Below are 12045 nucleotides of genomic sequence, written 5' to 3'. Positions count from 1 at the left end.
GGAAGATGGAGGAGAAGCCAGAGCTTCGTAGGTAGTGCCCGGGGGCTGTGGCGGCCCTCCCCACCCCACACACGCTGACCTCTCTCATGGCACCCAGGCAGTCCACCCACAGTTCAGACCAATGCCAGCCCCCAGGACTTCCCTCTTCTCTGGTCACCCTGTCTTCCAACCCACTGGGCCAGGGCCACCTCTTGCTTGGGGAGCCCCACCCAACAGCCACCAGGCCTGATAGAGAAGGAACACTGCTTGAAACAAAATGGTGAAACTATAAGGGGATGGCTGGCTGAAGTGAGCGCCAGAGGCCCCTCTGGGTAGTCAGAAAGCCCAGTGTCCTCTGAGGGACCCTGGGGAAGGCAAGGAGGACAGGTAGCTGGATGCCACTGGACATAGACTTATAAGTCTAAGAGGGGAGCCTCAACTGGTAGGCAGGGGGCTGCAGGTTGCATAGGTGAGGCTGGGCCCATCCTGCTCAGAAAAGCAGAAGAGGAAGAGTCCGTGGCAGGACAGGCAGGTGGGCTCGCTAGGCGGAGCTCGGCTGGGCCAGGAGGCACTGTGGTCTCCTTGGCTGAATAGCACAGGCGACCCCTAGGAGCAACAGGCCAAGGTGAGTGAGCCTGCTGGTCGGCGGTAGTGCTTCAGCGGGGGCCAGGGACCCTGCCTTCAGTCCACACGAGCAGCTATGATGGTACCTGGGAGGGAGGGAAGGGGGCTGTGTGTCCCTGCCTGGTCTGTGAAGTGTGTTGTGGGATGACCGTGTGTATGGGACTCTCAGGCTTTTATCCTCGATCACCACTGGATTGCTGACAGATAGAGGACACGGGATCCTATCACCCTTAATCTGCAGTGGATTTGGCTCTCGGCACTCCCAGGCTGGGAGCTGGATACCTGCCCTGGCAGCATGACTCAGACTGCATGACAGGTACAGCGTGCCCAGGATGATGTGCCTAGGCCTCTGGCGGCCTCAGAGTCCAGCCCTACACACAACCCGCTCCAAGTTCCCAGCCCCTACACCATAAACCATGAGCTCTGTGTCCTCTCTGATGGTTCCATGTCTGCCAGTTTGGGCATGGAGCCTGTTCTAAGAGCCGCCAGGCTCAGCCATGGGGACCTTGAGCAGTGGCACTGAGTCCCATGGCTCACAGGGAGGGAAGTGAGACAGCCAGCAGCACAAGGACAGAAAGAGGAAAGAGCAAGTCTGCAGCTCCAGAAGGGAGGGGCAGGGAGCCTGGTTCTGAGGTCCCAGGTGTGCCCCCCGTGTGGAGCTGGGGCAGCAGGGCGGGCAGACCTTTCGTGCAGCAGGCAGCAAAGCATGTACCTACCATGGCTGACGCTCCTCAGGGAACACCGATAATGATTCTGAAAGACAGCATCAAATCACATGGCAGGTCACACGCATGGGTGGGGCAGGCCTGAGGGTGGGGGACACACAGGCACATGCCGGAGTGTGCACACACATGCTGTGAGGCCCCACGGCCTGCATGCACACACTAACACACATGCCCACAAACAACACGCATACGCCGCCTTCCCCGCCACCTCCAGGTGCCCAGCACCCTCACCGGCCCGCATGTGCCGCATGGATCTGGGACATGCAGCCACACGGCACACTGAAGCACATGCGTGGGCAGAGTCACAACACAGATGCTCGCCCGCACACAGAGGCATTTGCACCAGCTCCCTGCACACTCGTGCCTGGTGTGCTCAGAGGAACACCCATGCTGCTCATGGAGACGGGGCTTGCTCACTAATGTCCAGCTGTCATTTCTCCACCTAAGAGCCTTCCATGGCTCCCTACTGCCTACAGCACTGAACCCCAACAAGTCATACTCTTCAGACTTTGAAGGTTCTCCACCGTATGCCCCACCTTCCCCACAGAGCTCTTCCTCATTCTGTCTGTGTTCCCTGCTTTGGCCGGGGGCTATCCTCGATGCGACCCACACTACACCTCTGCCCATGGCAGCTTTTTACCCAGTTATCCTCCAATTCCTCACCACATAAGCCTATCTCAGTCATGCCCCGGACTGCATTGAAGCCAGCCTGCCTTGAAGAAGCTCTCCCAGAATGCCCTTTTCCCCAAGGCAGGGTCAGGATTTGTCAAATGTTTAGCGTGTGTTAGCAAGACCGGAGTCGGAGCAGGCATCAAACCTTACATCCCACATGTCACACCTCACCACACACCTGGGTGCCAAATAGCTTGAAGAGTCTGAACTCACATTGGCAGTTAGCAAAGGGCTCCTATGGCTGCATCTGCAGTTAACATAGCATCCCTATGGCCACTGCCTCCCTGGATCTCCACAGCCATCCTAGGAGAAAGGCAGAACATCATCATTTGATAGAAGGGATACTGAAGCTCTGGGAGGAAAAGGGACTTGCCTAAAGCCCCAGGATGAAGCAGCAAATCTGGACTCTCACAGACAGCCTAGAGCTGCCGGCATTTCCTTACAATCTGCGCCCTCGGGTCTGACTTAATTTTTTCCTCTCCAAAGGGCCACGTGTAGGGCCAGAGGTTGGCAAAGCCTGACTCATTTCTGGATGCCAGTTCCTTTGCCTGACTTTCAGTGATTCCTACCTTACCCTGGGTTTTGTGTTTCTTGTCTCAACACTATCATTTCTCATTCCTCCACAAGTTGAATTGCTCACTCCCACCACTTGAAGCATGCTCTTCTTGACACAGTTAACTCTAGGCACATGGTTGGTACTTAAAAGAAAAAAAGAGCGTTATGTCAATTTCATTGATTAACAAAACTGATGGTTCCACTACAAAGTAAAGTTGATACTGCCTGGGCCTCTGAGTTCAACAGCCTTTTAGACAAATGGCTCTGAGCTAAAACATGAGCATGCATGTATATGTATCTGTCTCGGTCTGATGACATAATCTGGATGCTTAGTTGTTATCCTTGAGCATTTTCCTGCCTCATTAATGCATGTGTAGCCAGCACAACAATAATGTGCTAATAATGGCTAAAGCTGAGGGCTTTCCTGAGCCAGGCAGTGGCTTGAAACACTTTAAAGTGGCCTTTAAAACTTTAACCCCTAAAGCTGAGGACTTTCCTGAGCCAGATAGTGGCTGTAAAAACTAAAGTTTTTACATAGACTCTCACTGAATAATTTCTGTTTTTCAGATCAAGAAACTGAGACTATCACATTTGGGATTAAGTTAAAAAAAAAAAAATTAACAAATTGAGGCTTAAAGCTGTCAAGTATTTCACAGCCAGCAAGTGGCTAAATCAGAACTTGAACCCAGGCAGTCTAGCCCTGGGATCCTGTGCCCTTACCCAGTATCCAGTGTTGGCTACACAAAACTAACGAGTACATGTTTTCAACTATAGTTTAAGTGGGTGACATATTTTTCACTATATTTTATGTAGGTGACTTTCAGTTAGGGGGTATTCTACTTACACAATCTATTCAGCTGGATATTAACGGAGAACAAACAAAAACTAATGAACTCTGAAAAACATAAAAGGTGAGCAACATGATGTCACTGAGAAAGACAAAACAGCCCATAGTCTTTTGGTGACTGTTCTTTGCTGACAGTCCATGAGTTAATACTCAAGCCAAACTCAGCACTGCTGTTCCCTTGGGAGACAGACACAGACAGACAGACAGACACACACACACACACACACAAGTTGGTTTTGTGCCCCGCCCCCCCTCAACACACACCGGAGTTGGTGGTTGTGCTGCCCAGAGCCTCCAGTCCATGAGTGAGGAACGGACCACATGGGTCCAGCAGTGCTGGGTCAAGGCAAGGAGGGGGCAGCCGGAAGCGCGCACATGCTCTGGTCTCGTTGCACCAGCCGAAATGGGTGTGCACGGGGCGCGCAGGGATGAGGGGTGAGGGGTGAGAGGGACAGGGCGGGATGGTGACAGCCTTTCCCAGGCGGTAACATCATCATTTGATAGAAAGGATACTGAGGCTCTGGGAGGGAAAGGGACTTGCCTAAAGCCCCAGGGGGAAGCATCTCTGGACTCCCAGTCCAGTGTTCTTGCCCAGTACTCTGCTGCTTGCCTTTATCCATGTAACTTGGTCAACAGCACGTCATAGGGCAAGTCCCAATCCCTACTTTGCTTTTGTATATGGGCGCTGGACCCACAGCCCCACTCTCCAGCCATTTGGACACAAAAACAGATGCTATTGTTCTACCTTAGAGAACATGGCCAGTGGAAACAGGGCACACTGGAAATCAGAGTGAATGTCCTTGAAAGAGGGTCATGGGTCAACAAGGCCAAGCCAAAGGTTGCAGTAGAACGCTCTTCCTTAGAAATCTTTGGGAGTGAAGTAGGACTCAGTCACTCCCATCCCTGCCCCTGCAGCTGCCACTACCCCATTAGTTTTGACAGGGTCAGGGGGTGGGGGGAGATGCGGAGAAAAAATCAGACTGCCTGTGGCCCCTGGGCTCCTTCCCCAGTTGCTTCTGTCCTAGCTCAGGCCTGGGTGCCACTCTTACACTCTCACACTCGTGTGCTCACCCGTACACACATCACATCACACATCTTGTTGGTCACACAGTCACAGCCTGGCCTCTGCTCCCGTGGTCAAGTGGCCAGATACCCCCAGGGATGGCTCAAAGGAGTCAGGACTTGGATGTGGGGACATCAGGGTAGCAGAAGGAAATCTACACACCCAGAGCATCTCGGGGTTCAGACTCTCAGACCTGAGCTAGGTTTCCCAGGGAGGAGTTGCACAGAATGGAGAATGGAGGAGGGCGAGAAGAAAGGATGAGGGATGCAACGTGGGGGCAGCCGCCAAGAGTGAAAATAGAGGGAAGTGCCACCTAAGTGCTGGAAATAAGGGGGCAGGTGGGAGGAGCCCCACAGCCCTCTCCGCAAAAACGACTACCTCCAGGACTCAGCCCTCCCTGGGGGACAGGCTCCGCCAGCCCTCGGCCATACGTGACTCGGCAGCCACGGTCCGTTTCTTGGATGGTGACGGCCAGTTCTTGCCGCCAGGTCCGATGATCTGGAATCCAGTCCCATTTCCTTCCCGGCCACACCCCTCCAGCGGCCTCTTTGGCTGCTTTCAGCTCCTACTTACTTGGTGATCCCTAGTGGGGCATGAGAGCACCTGGCGAGTAGGGCCGAAGGGATCAGGGGAAGCCTCTGGTCTGGAGGATACGGGGTGGCACTTCCCCAAGGGCGCACCCAGCAGCAGGAAGCCCAGAAGCCGGGCCCGCAACCCAGGCTGGGCTGGGGACATGGCGGGGGCTGGGCATCCCGGGGCTGGACTTGGGCGACCTGCAAGGCGACAGGCAGCAAGGCACAGGGACAGGAGACATAGGCGGTTCCGCCCCCTGAGGCGCCGCCCCAGCCCAGTGCCGGCCACGCCCATGCACGGAAGCGCCTCCCTGCCACGCTCTGATGTGGTCGCCAGAGTTTAAGCCCCGCCCCAGCAGCACCAACAGCCCAGCTCCACCCCGCCCCGCAGCCAGTGCTCCTCGGCAAGCTCCGCCCCTCACTCCAGGTAGCAGCCACCCTGGTGAGGGACCACGCCACTGCCCCCTTGGCACTCCTCTGGGCGGCCCAGGCTGGGGGACTTTGGGACCGTGGGGCCGGCCCTGGTCTCTGCGTTCGTCCGGGAGGCTCTGCACCTGCAGCCAGGAGTCGTCCACATGCAGGCTTAGGGGCAGGCTGACGGTGGTCATGTTGATGTCCCTGATGATGGTGAGTACCTCCTTCAGCATGTGGTGCATGCGCAGCATCTCGTCGCGCCGCTGTGCCTCTTCTGCCAACTGCTCCACCAGTGTGTTCTGGGCCCCACATGAGTACAGACTGGCCAGCAGCTCCAATATGAACTCCGTGGTCTGAGAGTGGGCAATCGGTGAAGAAGGTCGGGACCTGATGCCTGTGCGGCACTGGCTGCCGTGCTGGGCCCTGCTGGGACAGTGTGCTGGACTTGGAGCCCCTTGTAGTATGGCTTTTCACACCGGCTTCTACACCACTTCAACTGGAAGATCCACCTCCCCACTGCCTTTTCTCACTCAGATGGGGACACCGAAGTCCAGAGGAAAAGACACCTGTCCCACGTTACTGATCTGGGAGGGGACTCAGGACCTATCATGCCAATAGGAAACTTGTCTTTTCAGTTGTTGTTTTGTTTGGCCGGGGTGGGGGTGGTGATAGGGTCTCGCTCTGTCACCAGGCTGGAGTACAGTGATCACTGCTCACTGCAGCCTCAACCTCCTGGGATCAAAGTGATCCTCCCATGTCAGCCTCTCGAGTAGCTCGGACTACAGTCACGTGCCACCACCAAGCCCAGCTATTTTTAAAATTTTTGTGTAGAGACAAGGTCTCACTATGTTGCCGAGGATGGTATGGAACTCCTGGGCTCAAGTGATCCTCCCACCTCCGCCTCCAGGAGTGGGAGTTGGAGCTGATGCCTGGATACGGGAGCTCTGTGGGTGGGAGTGAAACAAAACACAGGGTCCTGAGCTCTGGGGAGCAAGCAGTGTCCTCTGGTGAAGGAAATCCTAGACTTGCAGGCAGAAGTTGTGTCTCTTACTCACCATGTGCTCTGAATACAGTTACCTGCCCTCCATGAGCTTCAGTTTCCTTATCTGAAAAGTGGGGACACCTGACCCTTTCCCTGCCCAGTTCAGTGTTGTGGCACAGGGCTGCTGTTAAAACAAGACTCAGTCCTGGCCTCCTCCCCGAGTGGGCCAGGTAGCCCATGTAGCCTCTTCCAGGCTTTCCTGGGTGGCACTGCCAGCCTGGCCCCCTGGTGCCCATTCAATCTGGTCCTTCATATTGCTGGAGAACGGGGAAGCTCTGAGTAACATGAGACTATAGAGTGCGAGACGGTTGCTGATGGTCTGGTCCCGTCCCTTCCTCATTCCTGGGCATTCCTGACAAAGGCTCCCAACAACTGCTAAGCAGCAGCTGTAGACAGCAGCCCAATGAATATCTCATTGTGGGGAGGGGGCCATAGCAGGAGTGGGGCTCCAGGGAAATACAGAACCCAGGCCTCAGAGGTGCTGATGTGACAGACCCAAGAAACCTCAGCTTTGCACTTGCTGGATACCATCTGCACCTCTCAGGAGGGAGAATGCCAGGCTCAGGAGGTCCTTGCCCAAGCAAGGGAGCTTAGAAAGGGGGCTAGGGGTGGGCTCTGCCATTTTCAAGGGCTGGCAGGGGGGCCCCTCTGGAGGTACTTGGAGCAGTACCACCAGTGACAGAGTCAGAGACTGTTCCCTATCCAGAACTCACTGTGATCATGTGCTGGGTTCAGATGCCCACACAGTCTCCTGGTGGGAGCACCAGGTGTGATAACTGTAGGCCCAGGACAGCCTACAAAAGAGTCTGCCCTGCTCTGCCTTGCTATGGAACAACTCCTGTTCTGCCTTTGGGGAGAGGTGTTCGTTTAAACGATGACTGGGCTGGCCCCCATGGCACAGCTACTACACAGAGTCTGCTGCTATCCATGGCTGAGAGCTCCAGTTCTTCTCTGCAGCCACCAGGATGGATGAATGGCAGCTTCATCCTCTTGGCCGACTCAGTTGCCTTTCATCAGCTCATCTGCTCCTAGGATCCACTCTGCCTCTGGCTGGCACCTGATCTGAATCCCAGGCTCACACCTCTGCCCACAGGCCCAGCAGCTGCTTCACCTTCAACTCCCTCCTCCACCAAGCACTGCCGCTCACCAGCTACTGGGGTGCCACTAGTACGCCTACATGGTGCTCCCTCTCCAGACCCTCGGGTCCAGCTGTAGCTTCCTTTTGGAAGCCACACCCCAAGACCCCAGCCCTGCTCTAGGGCCCTGTATCCCCAACTTCCCGCATCCTTCTCCCTCATTCTGGGAAGATGAACTTGCCCTGCCAGCCAGATAGCTCCTGTAGGGCAGGACACCAGGGCCTGGACCATGGTAGGCCTGGCAGTGTCTGCTGACAGTGATGCTGGAGCTGGTGCCCATGTCCACATGACGTCCATGGCACAGCGGCCACCTGAGGCTGGGGGCATCTGAGCGGTGGCTGCAGAGTGGGGCCCTTACCTCTGGCTGAGTGAAGTTCACCAGGTCCTCCCCTGTGCTGTCATGCTGGGCATGGAAGAGCTGACCTAGCTGGGGGCCCCGCACCACACAGTAAGAGCAGAAGCTGGAGGTTGGTGCCTGCACTGGAGCTGGCTCTGAGGCTCTGGCTGCTGAGTGGCTGGACGGACCCTGCCAGAGGCAAAAGGGGCCATCAGCCTTTGTGATCCAGGCCCAGGCCTGTGGCTGCAGAGAGGCAGCGTGACCCTGGCATCCCACTCTCAGCTCTGCCCTAGCCCCCAGCACCCAGGAATGCCCACAATCAGCACACCCACCAAGACAGACAGTGTCCGGCTGCCCTCCAGCGAGAGGAGCACTTGCTTCTGGGCCGTCACTCAGAAGTGTCTAGAGGAAGTGTGCTCACCGTCAGAGAGGCCAAAGTGGATGCCTCCGTCCAGGGCTTCTGGCGACAGGGGCATTGGGTCTGACTGACCTGAGCTGGCTCCCCACCTCGGGGTGCTCCTGCGGGCAGCAGGAACCCGGGGCTTGGCCCTCAGCACCCACCTCTGTGTGAGAACAGCACAAGCCTGCCGTCCAGCTGGGCCTGCGTGAAGCTGCACACCTCGGTGCCTGGCACCGCCCACAGCACTACCCGCCCATTGCTGGGCTGCTCAATGGTCCAGACCAGGTCCTTGGGCCCAGAGTAACCATCCATGCTCCTCAGAGCCTCTGTTGGGATGGGCACAGTGGCCTCCTCCCACATCTGGGGACACAGGCCTGTGAAGGTTCTGCCCTGCCATGCTCACCCACCCCTTCCTCCCCGGCCCTAGGCTGCCCTGCAGCTCAGGTCCTCAAGTGGCATCGAGTTTGGCTCTGCTCTGGCTCCCCTGCACAAAAGGACCTCCCCGCATTCACCTTCCCTGTCACCCCAGGGAAGGCCACCCTCCAGGGCCAGCCTCCCTGCTCTTCATCTGCCCTAGTCCTGTGTGTCCCTCAAGACTAGCTTGTGTCCCCTACCCAGGAAGGCCCCAGTTCTTACCCTCAGCAAGTTCTCACCCCCAGAAACCCCCAACGCTGACCAACAGTGCTCCTTAATCTGTCTCATTCGTGGGACAGGGGTCTCCTTTCAGACCCTCCATGTGTGCCTGGAAGGGGCTGGGCATAGGTGGGAATGGTGATTTAGAAATGGGCCCTCCTTCCAGCTGACGGAGGGGTGGGAGGCACGGAGAGTTGGGGCCTGATGGTTGGTACCGTCCTGCAGCACAGAAGCAGTGCTGGGATGGGCCCAGGGGCTTCCAGAGCAGTTACGGGCCCTCCTCGTGTTGGGCAAAGGGGACCCCTTTCCAGGCCTCCCACTTGCAAGCAGAGCAGGCGCCTGTTCCTGAGGTCCTGGTACCAGTCTTGCTGGGTCAATTACTTGTGGGCAGTGCTACAGGGGGACTCACATGCCCGGAAAACAGCCCTCTGCCATTCCTGGGCTTCCTCCCCTGGCCCCAGGGAGCCCTGAGGCCAAGCCTTGGCAGGAGGGGCCATAGTGTCGGGGGCAGGGCCCCATCTCTGGGCTCCCGGAGCAAACACAGGGGGATGGTCCCACCTGGTGGCCACACTGCCACACAGCCATCCCACCCTGTGGTTCCACAACGCTGTGTACCACTCTTCTGTGGCCTCCACACCACGAGGCCACCCCCTACAGGCACATCCTAGACCACCAAAGCCCCCCGCGGTGTCTCATGTCAGAGACAGCCCAAGTCAGCCCTCTTGTGGAACCTTCAGTGACTCCTGCTGACTGGGGAGGACGCACCCCAGAAGCTGGCGTTCAAAGCCCTGCCATGTGGGCTTAGTAAAGCCGTGCCCTTTCTGTTCCACCAGAACTACTTCTGCAACCATGGAGAAGTCCCATCCCATGTCTGGGCCTCAACTTCCACCTCTGCCAAATGGGGGCCCTGCTCTGCTGTGGCACAAGGGCAGGAGTTTGGGGAGCCAAGCCGTGGCCTTCACGTGCTGGGGTGAAGGTGGGAAGCTTAATGGTCCCACCCTGACGTCTGCCCTTAAGGGCTTGTAAGTGATTCTGTCAGGTGTTCTGGTCCTAAGCCACAGGAAAAGGAACAGCAGAGCCACCCGTCGCTGCTCAGAAGTCCGCCTACAGTATTGCAAACGTCCAGTAACAAAACCTCCCACCAGTGTTCTATTTCAGCACAATCTCACATCTCTCCTTCCAACTGCGTGAGGCACACGGTAGTGGCCACATTTTGCAGAGGAGGATACTGAGGCTCAGAATGGGGGAGATCTGCGGTAGGAAGTAGGGGACGCTGGCCTCTAGGCAGGATGGTGACAGTGAAGGCCACAGGATGGCTCTGGCGGTCCATCTCCGAGACATTAGCCATCAGGACAAAACTGTCTGTCAGTGCCTCGCTCCCCTTGTGCACATAGCAGATCAGCTGCTCTTCCACCGAGGGGCAGGCCCAGGGCTGGCAGTCAGGACCCAGCAGCACCCTTCATGCCCTGCCTTTGGGTGCAGGAGGAGACTGACTTTCAGGGCTTCAGCTTCCATTGGTGGAAAACGGGGATCATAAGCTCTGGCTCCCAGAGGAGTTGTGGGGAAGAAAGGAGATACAGTATTTATTTCATTTTATTTTATTTTTGAGACAGAGTCTCGCTCTGTTGCCCAGGCTGGAGTATAGTGGCGTGATTTTGGCTCACTGCAACCTCTGTCTCCCAGGTTCAAGCGATTCTCCTGCCTCAGCCTCCTGAGTAGCTGGGACTACAGGCGCGTGCCACCACACCCTGTAATTTTTTGTATTTTTAGTAGAGACAGGGTTTCATCATGATAGCCAGGATGGTCTTGATCTCCTGACCTCATGATCCGCCCACCTCAGCCACCGAGCCTGGCCTGAGCTACAGTAGTGAAAGCATAGGTGCTTCTGAAATGTGACTCCCTGTCTCCTCTCTGTGTATAACCCCCCGGACTGGGAGTCCCTGGAGCTCCCTCCACTCTGCCCCCAGAGCTGGGCTGCAGCCCCTGGGCCTCTCACAGCCATACCTCTCTCCAGCAGAAGGCGCTGAGGGTCTTGGCATGAGGCCCATCTTCCTTCTGCAGGGCTCCGTGCCAGGATGGCTCCAGAACCTGCAGGCCAAGGCCCGGGAGAGTGGGGAAGTAGGGCCCGGTGACGCAGAGCAGTGGAGGGACCAAGGTGTGGCTGCCACCCTCGGGGACGCTGAAGTTTTGCACTCCCGGTGGGGATGACAGTGGGCAGCACCTCCAGCTCTACGATACGTCCTCAAGGGGAGCACCCAGGCTGAGGCCACAACCAGCAAGAAGGCATCGCTCCAGGCCTCAGGGCAGAAGTGCAGGTACAGGATCCTGCCTGCGTCCACCGCCTCTTGGGAGAAGCTCTGCATGGGGTCCAGGCTGGGTGGCTCACCTGCCAAGGCGCCAGGCGAAACCATCACCAGGTAGCTGGCACTCAGTGGGCTCTTCACTGAGAAAACGATGTCTGCCTTCTGGGCTGCCTCCTGGGCTGCCTGGTTAACAGAGGTCATGAGGACCAACAAGGGAACACAGATGGGTCTCAGAGGGGCCCACTGTGGCCCTAGGCAGCCAGAACAGGCTTGATCTTGCTCACCAGATACCACTGCTCATTTAGTCACACAAACACACACGTGGGTTCACACACACAGCAGCCAGACATGCAGCTGTTCACATTTTTTGTTTTTTAAGACAGGGTCTCACTCTGTCACCCAGGCTGGAGTGCAGTGGTGCAATCACAGCTCCCTGCAGCCTCAACCTCCTAGGTTCAAGGGCTCCCACCTCAGCCTCCCAAGTAGCTGGGACCACAGGCATGAGCCACCATGCCCGGCTAAATTTAAAAAAGTTTTTTTGTAGAGACAGGGTTTCACTGGGTTGCCCCGGCTGCTGGACACATGTTATACCCACGCCACACACGGTTACAGGGGGTTGGTCACACAGCTTGAGATGCACTCCCTTGGGGAGGTGCATAATCACATGTCCCCAGACTCAGTGACACAGACACACGAGTTCATCAGACACTGACGCAGTCACACATGTCCACATGCGCGTGTGC

The 12045-nt window shown here is 56.8% G+C and overlaps 1 pseudogene across 1 annotated transcript in view; it reads right to left on the bottom strand.

Moving 5' to 3' along the window:
• LOC100427042 (chondroitin sulfate proteoglycan 4-like) overlaps positions 1 to 12045 on the bottom strand; it is a 62534-nt pseudogene that overhangs the window by 5169 nt on the left and 45320 nt on the right. Inside the window, exons 5-14 of the transcript XR_013395417.1 lie at positions 11004 to 11485; positions 10255 to 10431; positions 10142 to 10148; positions 8528 to 8740; positions 8295 to 8426; positions 7988 to 8155; positions 5592 to 5804; positions 5039 to 5238; positions 2214 to 2303; positions 1320 to 1356 (exon numbers count right to left, since the gene is read on the bottom strand). The product of XR_013395417.1 is annotated as a chondroitin sulfate proteoglycan 4-like (transcript). The remainder of the gene's footprint in view (positions 1 to 1319; positions 1357 to 2213; positions 2304 to 5038; positions 5239 to 5591; positions 5805 to 7987; positions 8156 to 8294; positions 8427 to 8527; positions 8741 to 10141; positions 10149 to 10254; positions 10432 to 11003; positions 11486 to 12045) is intronic.

This window comes from Macaca mulatta, chromosome 7 (genome assembly GCF_049350105.2).
Source record: "Macaca mulatta isolate MMU2019108-1 chromosome 7, T2T-MMU8v2.0, whole genome shotgun sequence".
Taxonomy (NCBI): Eukaryota; Metazoa; Chordata; class Mammalia; order Primates; family Cercopithecidae; genus Macaca; species Macaca mulatta.
This window is presented reverse-complemented; position numbering and strand designations above follow the sequence as displayed.